The following is a 15,066-nucleotide window of genomic DNA, read 5'->3' as shown; positions in this document are numbered from 1 at the left end:
TAAGCATAAAATGATACAGGGAAAGCAATAAATAGGGGATCGGGGCTAATACTATCAAAATGACCGGCCGGGTCGTTACATCCTCCCCCTCTTAAAATAATCGTTCGTCCTCAAACGAGCATCGAGACATACCTGAAGTTGTCAAAAGACGAGGATAACGGCTGCGCATATTAGGCTCGATCTCCCAAGTCACCTCCTCGACCGGCTGACCCATCCAGTGAACCTTCACTAAAGCAATGTTCTTTGACCTGAGTTTTCGAACCTGCCTATCCAAAATAGCCACTAGCTCCTCAACATGAGATAAATCCTTGTCTAATTGGACTGACCTGAAATCCAGCACATGAGACGGATCGCCATGATACTTCCGGAGCATAGAAACATGGAATACTGGATGAACTCCGGCTAGACTGGGATGCAAGGCAAGCTAATAAGCAACCTCCCCAACTCGCCGCAACACCTTTAATGGGCAAATAAACCTTGGGCTCAGCTTGCCCTTCATCCCGAATCTCATAACACCCTTCATGGGCGAAACACAGAGCAAGACCCGCTCTCCAACCATGAATGCAATATCACGAACCTTCGAGTTCGCATAACTCTTCTGTCTGGACTGGGCTGTACGAAGTTGATCCTGAATCACCTTAACCTTCTCCAAAGCATCCTGAACCAAGTCTGTACCCAATAGCCTAGCCACACCCGGCTCGAACCAACCCACTGGAGACCGACACCGTCTACCATACAAAGCCTCATACGATGCCATCTACATGCTCGACTGATAACTGTTGTTGTAGGCAAACTCCGCAAGTGACAAGAACTGATCCCAAGAACCCCCAAACTCCATCACACAAGCACGAAGCATATCCTCCAGTATCTGAATAGTGCACTCGAATTGTCCGTCCGTATGAGGGTGAAATGCTGTACTGAACTCAACCTGAGTACCTAACTCATGCTGTATGGCTCTCCAGAACCGCGATGTAAACTGCGTACCTCGGTCGGAGATGATAGATACCAGCATGCCATGAAGCCTGACAATTTCGCATATATAAACTCGAGCTAGCTGCTCGGAAGAATAAGTAGTCATCACTAGAATGAAATGAGCCAACTTGGTCAACCTATCCATAATCACCCAAACTGCATCAAACTTCCGGTGAGTCCGTGGAAGCCCAAAACCGAAATCCATAGTGATCCGCTCCCATTTCCACTCCGGATTCTCTAGCTTCTGAAGTAATCCACCTGGCCGCTGATGCTCATACTTCACCTGTTGGCAATTTAGACACAGAGCTACATACTCTACTATGTCCTTCTTTATTCTCCTCCACCAATAATGCTACCTCAAGTCCTGATACATCTTCGCGGCACCCGGATGAATGGAGTACCGCGAACTGTGAGCCTACTAGACAATCAACTCACGCAAACCATCTACATTGGGCAAACATAGCCTGCCCTGTGTCCTCAACGCAACATCATCTCCAATAGTGACCTCCTTAGCATCACCGTGCTGAACTGTATTCTTAAGGACAAGCAGATGGGGGTCATCATACTGACACTCCCTGATACGATCATAAAGAGAAGACTGAGAGACCGCACAAGCCAAAACTCCACTCGGCTCAGAAATATCCAATCAAACAAACTGGTTGGCCAAGGCCTTAACATCCTATGTCAATGGCCTCTCTGCTGCTGGTAGATATGCTAAGCTCCCCAAACTCTCCGCCCTGCGACTCAAGGCATCGGCCACCATATTGACGTTCCCGAGATGGTATATAATAGTGATATCATAATCCTTAAGCAGCTCTAACTACCTCCACTGAGCAAGTTAAGATCCTTCTGTTTGAACAGATGCTGCAGACTCCGCCGATCGGTGTAGATCTCACAAGGGACACCGTACAAATTCTGTCGCCAAATCTTCAAGGCATGAACAATAGCTGCTAACTCAAGGTCGTGGACATGATAGTTCTTCTCATGCACCTTCAGCTGTCTAGACTCGTAGGCAATCACCCTACCGTCCTGCATCAACGCTGCACCGAGACCAATCCGCGACGCATTACAATATAGAGTATAAAACGCCAAACCAATAGGCATTACAATACTGGCACCGTAGTCAAATCTATCTTCAGCTTTTGAAAGCTCTCCTTACACTCCTCTGTCCACCTGAATGGAGCACCCTTCTGGGTTGGCCTAGGTTCTGCAATAGATGAGAAACCCTCTAGAAATCGACGGTAATACCCCGCCAAACCTAGAAAACTCCGGATCTCTGTAGCTGAGGACGGTCTAGGCCAACTCTACACTTCTTCAACCTTATTCAGATCTACCTTGATTCCCTCAATCGACACTACGTGTCCCAAAAATGCCACTGAATCTAGCCAGAGCTCACACTTTGAGAATTTTGCATATAACTTCTTTTCTCTCAAGGTCTGAAGCACAGTCCCCAGGTGTTGCTCATGATCCTCCCGACTCCGGGAGTACACCAGAATATTGTCAATAAACACAATGACGAATGAGTCAAGATAGGATCCAAATACACCGTGCATCAAATGCATGAATATTGCTGGGGCGTTGGTCAGCCCAAATGACATCACAAGGAACTCGTAATGACCATAACGAGTCCTGAAAGCAGTCCTCGAGATATCTGGCTCCCGATTCTTCAATTGATGATAGAACCATCTTTCTTCTTCACAAAAAGACTGGGGCACCCCAAGGTGACACACTGGGCCGAATGAAGCCCTTATCAAGCGATTCCTGTAACTATTCCTTCAACTCCTTGAACTCAAGAGGAGCCATATGATATGGAGGAATAGAGATGGGCTGAGTGCCCGACAACAAATCAATACCAAAGTTGATATCCCTGTCGGGCAGCATGCTCGGAAGATCAGTTGGAAATATATCGCGGTAATCCCTCACTACTGGAACGTACTCAACCGTAGGGGTATCAATACTAATATCTCTCACATAAGCTAGATACGCGTCACACCCCTTCTCAACCATTCGTCGAACCTCTACCTGCCCGAAATAACTCTGCTGGGAGTATAATCTAAGGTACCTCTCAACTCTAACCACGGTAATCTTGGCATAGCCAGCGTCACGGTCTTGGCGTGACAATCAAGAATAGCATAATAGGGCGACAACCAGTCCATGCCCAAAATAATATCAAAATCTACCATACTGCGCACTAATTAATCGGCTCTGGTCTCAAATCTACTAAGAACAACCAAAAACGACCAATACACACAGTCAACAACAATAGAATTTCCCACGGGCGTAGACACATAAACAGGAGAACTCAAAAAATTACGGGATACGCCCAAATACGGAGCAAAATAAGATGACACGTAGGAATAAGTGGAGCCTGGATCAAATAAAACCAACACATCTCTTTGACAGACCGGAACAATACATGTAATGACAAAGTCGGATGCAACTACCTCTGTACGAGAAGGAAGGGCATAATATCTTGCCTGGCCTCCCCCTCTAGGGCGACCTCTACCTGCCCGACCTCCACCTTGAGCTGGCTGAGCAGGTGGAGTGGTAGCTGGTGCTATAATCATAGCCTAGGGACTCGGTGGAGCACACGGTGCCTGAGAACTCTGTGGAGGTACACCCCTCCTAAGTCTGGGGAAATCCCTCACCATATCGTGAGTGTCTCCACACTCAAAACAAGCTCTCGGAGGGCGTGGCTGTTGTGGCTGGCTCGGGCCAGGTCTTCTGGACTGACCACTGGAAGCACCCTGTGCAGAAGCTGCACTAGACACTAGCGGTGCATAATAAGGCTCCTGGGGCCCAGGGGTGGCCGAAATATCACTGGCGGCTGGAAGTGCTAAATTAAAAGGGTGACTCACATAGCCCCTACCATGACAAACTGTAGTTGGGGCACGAGTACCACTATAAGTGCCAGACTCTCGAGACCTCTTGGCCTCCCTCTCCTCTCTCTCCCGAGCAAGCATACCCTCCAATCTCCTAGCAATCCCCTATCCTGCTGGTATGCAATATACATTTCCATCTCCCGGGCCATGCTAAGCCTGATAGTGGGGCTGATCTCCTTGATAAAATGAAGGCTAGTGCATGCCTAGCCAAATCACTGAAGCGAACCGCATACTCTGACACAGTCATAGAACCCTGGCGCAACTGCTCAAACTCTGCGCTCCATGCATCTCTGAGACTTTCGGAACATACTCCTCAAGAACATATCTGAGAACTGAGTCCAAGTAAGTGAACCTGCCTCAGTTGGAGTACCCAACTCATAAGCACGCCACCACTAATAGGCCGCTGCTCTAAGCTGGAACGTAGTGAAAGAAACCCCACTAGACTCCGCTACACCCATAGTACGGAGGATACGGTGGCACTCCTCAAGAATTCCCTAGGCATTCTCTAAAGACTCTGAAAGTAGGAGGGTGGTAGTTTTGTACCTCTCGAGCCTAAGCTGCTCCTCCTTAGAAATCGATGCCCCACCCTTGGGCCAAACTGGGGCTACCGACTGTACTGGTATGACCTCTAGAACCTAGTCGACCTGAACCTGCTGCTCTGGGGTACTGGCGGCGGGAGTCTGTGCTCCTCCCCCGGCCTGAGATGTGGTAGGATCAAGTGGAACCAACCCTTCCTGAGATACAGTACTGAACATGCTCAGGGACTGTGCAAGGGTCTCCTGAAGAGCTGGTGCAGGAACAGATGTCTCAGGGGCCTGTGCTCCGACTAGAGCTACTGGTGGCTCCTCTATAGTAGCTCGTACGGGTGCTCTGGCTTCACCGCGTGGATGTCATCGGCCTCTACCCCGGCCCTGGCCTCTCACGGCTTTAGCAGGGGTCGCGAGTGCCTGGTCATCTGATCCGGCTGTACATGTCTTCACCATATGTGAGAGAATAGAAGACAGAAGTTTAGAATTTCGAAGTCAACAATTTCGCACAACAAGGAATCAAAATAAGTGAAATTTTCCCAACTTTTCTATAGCCTCTCGAAGATAAGTACAGACGTCTCCGTAAAGATCCACGAGACTCTACTAAACCTTCTTGTGACTCATAACACCGATGAACCTAGAGCTCTGATACTAACTTGTCACGACCCAAATCTCCTTCCGTAAGATGTCGTGACGGCACCTGGTCTCTAAGATAGGTAAGCCTAACAGTTGCGGAAAAACTGAACAACAACATAAATAACTACTAAATCTCAACAATAACAGGTATATATATATATAAGGCTGGAAAACTACCACTCGGCATATGCAAGCAACCAATCGAGTATAACATTATTCCCAAAATCCGGTAATCACAAGTTACAAGCTCTAGGAATCTATTCTAACTGTCTTTGTACATCAGTAACTAGGTAAAAAAAGAGGAACAACATAAGGGATAGAGTGGGACTCCGAGGTCTGCGGATGCTGGCATATATACCTGGAAGTCTCCAGAACATCAGCAAGTGCGCAACTAACAGCGGGACTGGTAGGAGGTACCTGGATCTGCGCACAAAACATGGGCAGAAGAGTAGCATGAGTACACCACAACGGTACCCAGCAAGTGCCAAGCCTAACCTCGGTATTGTAGTGACGAGGTCAGCTCTGGGCATACTGGTATATAATAATGTCACGACCCAAATCGATGGGCCGCGATAGGCACCCGGTACCTTACTCAACCGAGTACCAACATAAAGTATCTTTTCATGTCATATTATCATAGATAACTGAGCCGGAAGGCTGTCGTGAGATAAGTAGAATACAACATGTGATACCAACTTATACATAAGACATACGGGCCTATAAGACCAAAATAACCACTCGTATACTGAACATAGGCCGACAAGGCCATACAATCTTTTACGTACATGACATCTGTCTACAAGCCTCAAAGAATACATAATTTTCATAAAGGTCGGGACAGAGTCCCGCCATACCAAACAATACATGTCTAAATCATACTAACCAATCAAGCAACTCCGAAGTAAATGGAGCGCACCAACATCTTCCGCTGAGCTAATTACTTACTTGTAGGGCTCTCGACCTGTCTATCGGGACCTGCGGGCATGAAACGCAGCATCCCCAGGCAAAAGGGACGTCAGTAAAAATAATGTACCGAATATGTAAGGCACATGAATAAGTACATAACAGACATGGAAGAAATATAGAATAAACCACTCAACCTGTAAGTTTGGATAACTCTGTAATTCATGAAATAATTATATTGTAATGCATATGCGTATGAATGTCATGCCGTGCATAGGTACATGTTTCATAACATCATCAAGCCTCTGAGGGCATCCCATCATATCATCTCGGCCACTGTGGGCAAATCATCAACGTATACCAGCTGATCAGGTGGTGGTGCGTATATAATGTCGTAACCTTATATATATATATATATATATATATATATATATATATATATATATATATATACGCGTATATAATGCCATCTGGTCATGGGTCAATATACATGAATGTCATGCATGATAACTACGTCAATAAAATCTTTTGGAGTGTCATAAAATCATTATGCTTCTGACCAATATCATAAAATCAACTTACGTATTTTTTGAGACCCATGAACAGATGATAGAATAATATGACACATGGGAATTCAAGAATATAGGTATCTCTAATACTTCTATGAATAGAGTCATTTATGAAAATTGTGCATTTGCTCGTTTCATTTGTATCGTATAGATCATGCCAAAAGGAAAGAAGGGATAGCCTTAACATACCTGAGCCGATTCTCATAAAAATCCCTCTAGCACACGTCAATTGTGACAACACATAATGACGGATTGAAGTAGGAAAAAATCCGTATGATATTCTTGAGAAAAATTGCACCGTACTTTCTTAGAATCACAAAATCCCGTTGCTATTACGTAATATAATTTCGTATGAATTTTTTGATGAGCAAAATCACGTTAATCTTATCTTACTTTGTATAAGAGTCTTATGGAACAAGATATATGAACAAGATTTATTTTGTAAAATCTCGTTTGAGACCTTTAACCGAAAGTCTCTTACTTACAAAATATATGAGAATCTCTTGCCTTTAGATTTGTAGAAATCTTTATAGGAAGTCACGTTAGTACTTGGAAAGACTCACATCTGATTCTTGGTATTGGAAAAGCTTAGAAGGAAATGTCTTTTGTATATTACATGTTAAGTTGCCACCTATTTAAAATGACTCTTAATCATGAATTATGACTAAGAGTCATGCGGTTGGTGTATTGGCTTGCTGCCACGTGGAATTGTGATCTTATCCCACAATTAATTAATTTAATTAGGTAATATCCCGCTACCCGATAATTAACCAATTACCGCATAATTAAGAATTATCTCAAATAACTTAAAATTTTACTTATTTTTAATACATTTTATACATTCTACTATCATGGTCATATGGTACCTTTTATGGTACTAGTCCGTAAATATCGGGTATCATCGCTCGGCCCGTATTTAATCCTAATATGTCAACTTGGACGAAAATTCATTTTCTTTGACTTGCTTCCCCTCTTACCTTCACGAATTTACCCATCACTTGTTTGAAATAGCATAATCCTCATAATCTCCAAATAATCTTTTCCTTGGACTGGTGTCAATTACCTTACGACAAATTCAACGTATAATACTACAAGGTGCAACATCATCGTAATATAATACTGCGTGACGTAATATGGATGTAATATTGCGGGGTGTAACATCATTCCCCCTTTGGGACATTCGTCCTCGAATGTTGACTGATGCTCTTATCATGTTCATAACTTATGTCTTCTGAATACATTAGTACTTCTCTTGCCATCTCGGCAACTCTTCTGTGAATAAATTCAAAATCCAGGGCATTCCCCCCTTTAGGCCTCTTTCTTACACCACAAGTCGTGGTCAGAATCCTTCCAGCCTTGTAGCTGTTGCTACCTTTTATCATGCAGCTTGTACGACTCTAACTTTGTAAGTGCGCCTATGCTACTCTTCTCTCCTTTTTCCTCCATCTTTTAGCCAATCTATAGGTTTGCTACGTTACTCTCGTTGTTTCTTATCATAAATGTAGAAATTCAAGTCCTTCAATGCTTCCTTATTACTGCTCATCTAAAGGATGGAATCCTTATCTCCTCTCATATCTTGGAACTTTATCCATTTATTGTTGATTTACTTCAATAGTGATCTACAATCTACTGTTGATAACTTGAAACCTCTTACGTAATCACTAGGCCATGCGTTGATCGTGGAACATTTGAAGTGATTTTTCTGATCCACCTTGGGCGATACTATACACCCATAACAGTATTTCATAGCATTCTAGTGTGATTTACCTTACGTGGGTATTTTAATCCCGTACAATTTGTGAAATCCTCTTCAAGTCATTACTCAATCGAAGGCCCAAACGTCATTCTTTATCCATCGCAATTACACCCTCCTTCTACTATCAGGGCAGCATTCCATTTCTTCTAAATTCTATTAGTCTTAGACTCCTTTGAGTTCATTCAGGCTATACTGAGCTTTGAATACCTTAAAGAAACCGTCAGCTCTTCTTGTTTTCATAGGCTTAATCGTGAGACTTATCCATTCTCGTCACCTTCCCACTCTCCCTTTCTTATCCTTATTCCCGACTTCCTAAAACCTTGTCACTTTACCATACTTTAGTTTGCCACTTACACATATCCATTTACACTACTCGCAACCTCCTTTCAACGTGCTTGCATCATAGATTTCCTTGTGTTATTCTAGATCATCAAGCGAGACATCACATCGTCTCTAACTCTTCTTTACTCTCTTAACTAGACCTCTCGATACGTAAAAACCGTAGGATGGAAGATATGTCACTGACGATGCCGCTATCATTCCAGGATATTGAATCTCCGCTTCTAGCCTTCTATCCGAAGTATGGACTATTCACAACCTTTTGCATTTGAGTATCTCGTACGTTGTTCACTTTACCTTACTTGCCTTAAAAGTCTTACATCACATCTTATATCTCTTTCATGACCTCTCTTCCACATAGGTATGATTCACATCCATGACTTGAAGCTCTATTATAATACTTGCACCTCTGGTGCCTATACAAATCGGTGGGAGCTCCATACTGAATTCTTATGAGGCTGGTATTTTTCTAACTGGCTTTATCGTAGAGCCGTTATAGAATATGGTTGTTGAGCTATCTCTCTTGTACCTTTGATATTAAGAGTAATTCTGCAATATTCTCAATCACGATTTCTATAATTTTGTGCGTGCAATAATCAGACTCCTGATTTACTTCGTTGATGTAACTCTTTAGTTTCCTCTTTCTTCTGATCAGCCTTTATATAGGCTTAAGCCATCTTCCGATATGCGGCTCATGGTATTACTTTAGCCCTTCATGGACGCTATGGAATATTCAGGATACAATCTTCTAAGAATTCAATCCTTTGTCTATAACCTGGACTCAGATCTTTCTTTTCACACATACCGGAGTCTTCTACGACTATATGATTGTCAACATATATGCTGCATGGCTTATACTCCGAACTCTTAAGTGTGTTCATAACATAACTAACTCGGTATCATTGATCGAATAATTCCTTTCGTTCCTTCTTAGCTTTCTTTAACGTAAGCTATCACTTTTCCTAGTCTTTCTGCCCCCTTGTCGCGTGCATACTTAGCTTATCTTAGTTCCCACGCATGTCGGAGTTTTTGTGCAACTCATATGATCTCGAATATTCCTTTAGATTTTGGTTCCCGTTCATTAGCCATGGTAGGTGCCACTTTCTTTTGGAGTGCTTACAATGCTGTTGTGAGACTGTTGTTTACACGACCATTTCCTCTTTAGGTCATTGTGCTTAGGTTGAAGCCTTCTTCCTTATTTCCTCAGCTATTGTTTCGTTATAGTACTTCAGGAGGATCGTCTGACTCTTTTAAAGCTGTAAGCTTATTTTATCTTATATTCGACAGACCTTTTGATGTCCTCTCTTGCCTATAATTATCCGTATTTACTTACCTCCACGCCCTTATGCTTGTAGGGTTGCTTCTGAACTGATATTTTGACTGCCTTCCCAGTGGTATTCTCTTTTATTTCTATAATAATCAAACGGTACCTTTAACTACCCCAACTACTACCTGAATATTTCTCAAGGGTTCCGATGTCATATCTACAAGACTGAACTCCCCATGTTGGGGTTCACTCTGTTTATTTTGCATGATCTGTTAATTTATCTGTAACCTCTTGTCTAGCCATAACTAGACTCTTCCAAAATCAACTACTAACTGCTCGTTGGTCCATTATCATATCAATACTCTGCGCAATCATTCTTAGGTTATTTCCTTTGTCTTAACGTACATCTTGCACTGCTCTTTATTTATCAATAACATCCCGGCCAGAACCCTTACTTCCTTTCCTTGGCGTTGAGCTTATGTTCTGGAATCGTAGCATATACGTAGGAGCTGAATAAGTGTAATCTCATTCCTTTTTTGTTTTTTTACCGCATACTTCCTTTACCATCCCATGATTACTAGAACTACCTAATTCCGATTTCATGCCACATCACTCCATATTTCCCCCTTTAGGGAAGTATTAAAAATTAGAGCTACGACGATTTACCTATAGATGTTTTACCTCTTTATCTTTGGCGTCTTTTCACATCATCGATGACCCTTACTCGTCTTGCGGTAATCCTTCTGTACCAAGGATAACAAAATTCCTTACTCATGATGGTGACACTTAGTGTAATTGGCACATACAGTCCCTTAAGCTTAACATTACTCACATTGCTTGCTTTAGGGAAGTGTCTTCCTGAATGAACATTCTCAGAATTCCTTATGAATCTTCTTGTGCTATCCATTCTATTATCGCTGGAACGCAATCTGAAATTCTCATGATGCTGACTATTATCAAATCACTCAGTCCCTAATTCATGTTTAGTTTATCTTGTTCACCAGCCCATACTTGTTTCTATTATTCTGGGGTCTAACTTTTCCTTCCACTAGTTGCGTTGGAGTCACGAACTCTTTTCTCTAAGTGAGGATATGAGTTTATGGCCTACACTCTTTTGTTGTCTCAAGACCTGTCACCTCTCGTTTTTTTTTCCTTCACTTGACTATTGACTCTGTAATACTGTCATCTTTTTTTTACCTACCCTCGTCATCCATGTATCACATCTTACTCTTAATGCTTCATTAACTCTCTTCTCGTTTCCTACTACCATTTCTGTCTATCACTTTATTCTGAAATCCTCAACAAGATATTCATTTGCTTTTAGCTACCCTTTGCTCCATCCAATAGCTCTTCGGGTTGCCTAGCATTATCTCTCTACTAGGGATGGGAGCCATACTAAGATAATATTTATCCTTTCCAGGCTTCCAGTGCCTATCTTTGTAGCACTCATATGTAGCTGTACTAGTCTAGAGTGCACCATCTAGGTGTCTCACAAGGTGATCCATTACCACATTTGCACTATCCTTCGGAAATGTCAACTAACTCTACCAATCCATTCCCTATTTTGGGTTACTCTAACCCCAGCCGGATCCTGATAACCTGTCCTTCTCTTAAACTATATCTGTTAGCTCCCATGGGGCATAACTGAGATCGGTGTGGCCGATTATACATACATCTGTCACTGTTGAAGGTAACTCAAAATGCTTATATCTCCCTTCCTGAATGGTAAATAATGATAATCTTTATTAACTGGGTACCTCGTACCCTTCTTCACCTTGCTTCTTTTACTTGCTGAAACTTGCGTCTATCTTTCGATTCTATTATTCCTTTTTACCGTAAGAGTGGATAAGTATTCTTGCCTTAAAACTCCTTATCAAGAACCTTACACCTTTTAGTACGCACATGGTCTGTTGAAGACCTCGCATTTGCTCATCTTAAGCATGATGCAAAATCGAGTTCCTCTGACTCAACACTTCCACAGCTATATTACTTACCGACCGTCTTTCTAAATGTAGGCATGGGCGAATTATGAATAAGGTCGAGTTTAGGAAATTGTGTTCTTACAACTCAGCTCTACCACACGATCTAGAGTAAGAAGAAAGAGTGTCAGTCCTAAATGCCCTGTAGCCTCCTGCTTATAAGTGTGGTGCACAACACACCCATAAACAAGACTCTACTAGACACGGCTTGTAGACTCCCTAAGACAGAATTGCTCTGATACCACTTTTGACACGACCCAAACCAATGGGCCGCGATAGGTACCTGGTACCTTATTCAACCGAGTATCAACATAACGTATCTTTTCATGTCATATTATCATAGATAACTGAGCCGGAAGGCTGCCGTGAGATAAGTGGAATACAACATGTGATACCAACTTATACATAAGACATACGGGCCTATAAGACAAAATTAACCACTCGTATACTGAACATAGGCCGACAAGGCCATACAATCTTTTACGTACATGACATCTGTCTACAAGCCTCTAAGAATACATAATTTTCATAAAGGTCGGGAAAGAGTCCCGTCATACCAAACAATACACGTCTAAATCATACTAGCCAAACAAGCAACTCCGAAGCAAATGGAGCGCACCAACATCTTCCGCTGAGCTGATAGCTTACTTGGAGGGCTCTGGACCTGTCTATCGGGACCTACGGGCATGAAACGCAGCTTCCCCAGGCAAAAGGGACGTCAGTCGAATAATGTACCGAGTATGTAAGGCACATGAATAAGTACATAACAGACATGGAAAAAATATAGAATAAACGACTCAACTTGTAAGTTTGGATAATTCTGTGATTCATGAAATAATTATAGTGTAACGCATATGCGTATGAATGTCATGCAGTGCATAGGTACATGTTTCATAACATCATCAGGCCTCTGAGGGCATCCCATCATAGCATCTCGGCCACTATGGGCAAATCATCAACGTATACCAGCTGATCAGGTGGTGGTGCGTATATAACGCCGTAACCTTTTTCCATATCCCATATACATATAAGTATATATATACACGTATATAACGCCATCTGGTCATGGGTCAATGTACATGAATGCCATGCATGAGAAGTACGTCAATAAAATCTTTCGGAGTGTCATAAGACCATTATGCTTCTGACCAATATCATAAAATCAACTTACGTATTTTCTAAGACCCATGAATTGATGATAGAATAATATGACAAATGGGAATTTAAGAATATAGGTATCTCTAATATTTCTATGAATAGAGTCATTTATGGAAATTGTGCATTGGCTCGTTACGTTTGTATCGTATAGATCATGCCAAAAGGAAAGAAAGGATAGCCTTAACATACCTGAGCCGATTCTCTTGAAAATCCCTCTAGCACACGTCAATTGTGACAACGCATAATGGCGGATCGAAATAGGAAAAAATCCGTATGATATTCTTGAGAAATATTGCACCGTACTCCCTTAAAATCGCAAAATCCCGTTGCTATTACGTAATATTATTTCGTATGAAATTTTTGATGAGCAAAATCACGTTAATCTTATCTTACTTTGTAGAAGAGTCTTATGGAACAAGATATATGAAACAAGAGTTATTTTGTAAAATCTCATTTGAGACCTTTAACCGAAAGTCTGTTACTTACAAAATATATGATCTCTTGCCTTTAGATTTGTAGGAATCTTTATAGTAAGTCACGTTAGTACTTGGAAAGACCATCTGATTCTTGGTATTGGAAAAGCTTAGAAGGAAATGTCTTTTGTATATTACATGTTAAGTTGCCACCTATTTAAAATGACTCTTAGTCATGAATTATGACTAAGAGTCATACGGTTGGTGTAGTGGCTTGCTGCCAAGTGGAATTTTTTATCTTATCCCACAATTAGTTAATTTAATTAGGTAACATCCCGCTACCCGGTAATTAATAAATTACCCGCATAATTAAGAATTATTTCAAATTATTTAAAATTTTACTTATTTTTAATACTCTTTATACATCCTACTATCATGGTCATATGGTACCTTTTATGGTACTAGTCCGTAAATTTCGAGTATCATCGCTCGGCCCGTATTTTATCCCAATATGTCAACTTGGACGAAAATTCATTTTCTTTGACTTGCTTCCCCTCTTACCTTCACGAATTTACCCATCCCTTGTTTGAAATAGGATAATCCTTATAATCTCCAAATAATCTTTTCCTTGGACTGGTGTCAATTACCTTACAACAAATTCAACGTATAATACTACAGAGTGCAACATAATCGTAATATAATATTGCAGAACGTAATATTGATGTAATATTGCCGGGCGTAACAAATAAATAAGGCAGGACCTATTATATAATGGAAGACTGAGAATTTAACACCGAGGAATACAGGAAGATAACAACACAGCACGTAGGGATAAACAACAAGGGGCACTTCGAGGTACCGTCTCGTAGTCCCAAAAGTAAATATGCAGCAGGGGAGCAGCGGGGATCTCCCGAGGTACCGCCTTGTAGTCCTAATAGTAAACACACAACTCGAAATCGATGGAAATAACAGTTATAGAAAGAAAATGCTACAGTTTAAGACTAAGTACAAGTCAAGAAAAAAGCAGGAATTCAACTAAGCATGATGCACAGAGTTCAAATAAGCATTTAAGACATGTAGACATGCGATATTAGGCTAAACAGGATAATTACACATGCTGGAATAACTCATTTAAGATAAAAACAGGTTACTGTTCAGTAAAAACCGGATTTTACAGCAATTAGTCTGGGTACACACTCGTCACCTCACGTACACGGCACTCACATATCACAGAGTATCACAACAGTACCAAATCCTAAGGGGATTTTTTCCAGAAAAGTTTAGGCAAGCCACTTACCTCGAACCAAGCTCAATCAATAAGTAAGAATGCCTTTTTCATGACTTTCCGACTCCGAATCGCCCAAATCTAGCTAAAAGCAATTATATACAATAAATATAACTATAAGAAACTAATCTAATTAATAAAATCAAGACATTAGAAAGAAATTACAAATTCGCCACAAAAAGTCAACCCGGGCCTACGTCTCGAAATCGGGTAAAAGTCACAAAATACGAACACCCATTAAACTACGAGTTCACTTGTACCAAAATTACTCAAATCTGATACCAGGAATGATAGATTAGTGGGATATAACGAAAAACGAGTCAAGAATCATTACCCAATCGATGCCTCTGAAAATCCCTCCAAGTCTTGCCCAAATCCGA

This window comes from Nicotiana attenuata, chromosome 2 (assembly GCF_001879085.1).
Source record: "Nicotiana attenuata strain UT chromosome 2, NIATTr2, whole genome shotgun sequence".
NCBI classification, from domain to species: Eukaryota; Viridiplantae; Streptophyta; class Magnoliopsida; order Solanales; family Solanaceae; genus Nicotiana; species Nicotiana attenuata.
This window is presented reverse-complemented; position numbering follows the sequence as displayed.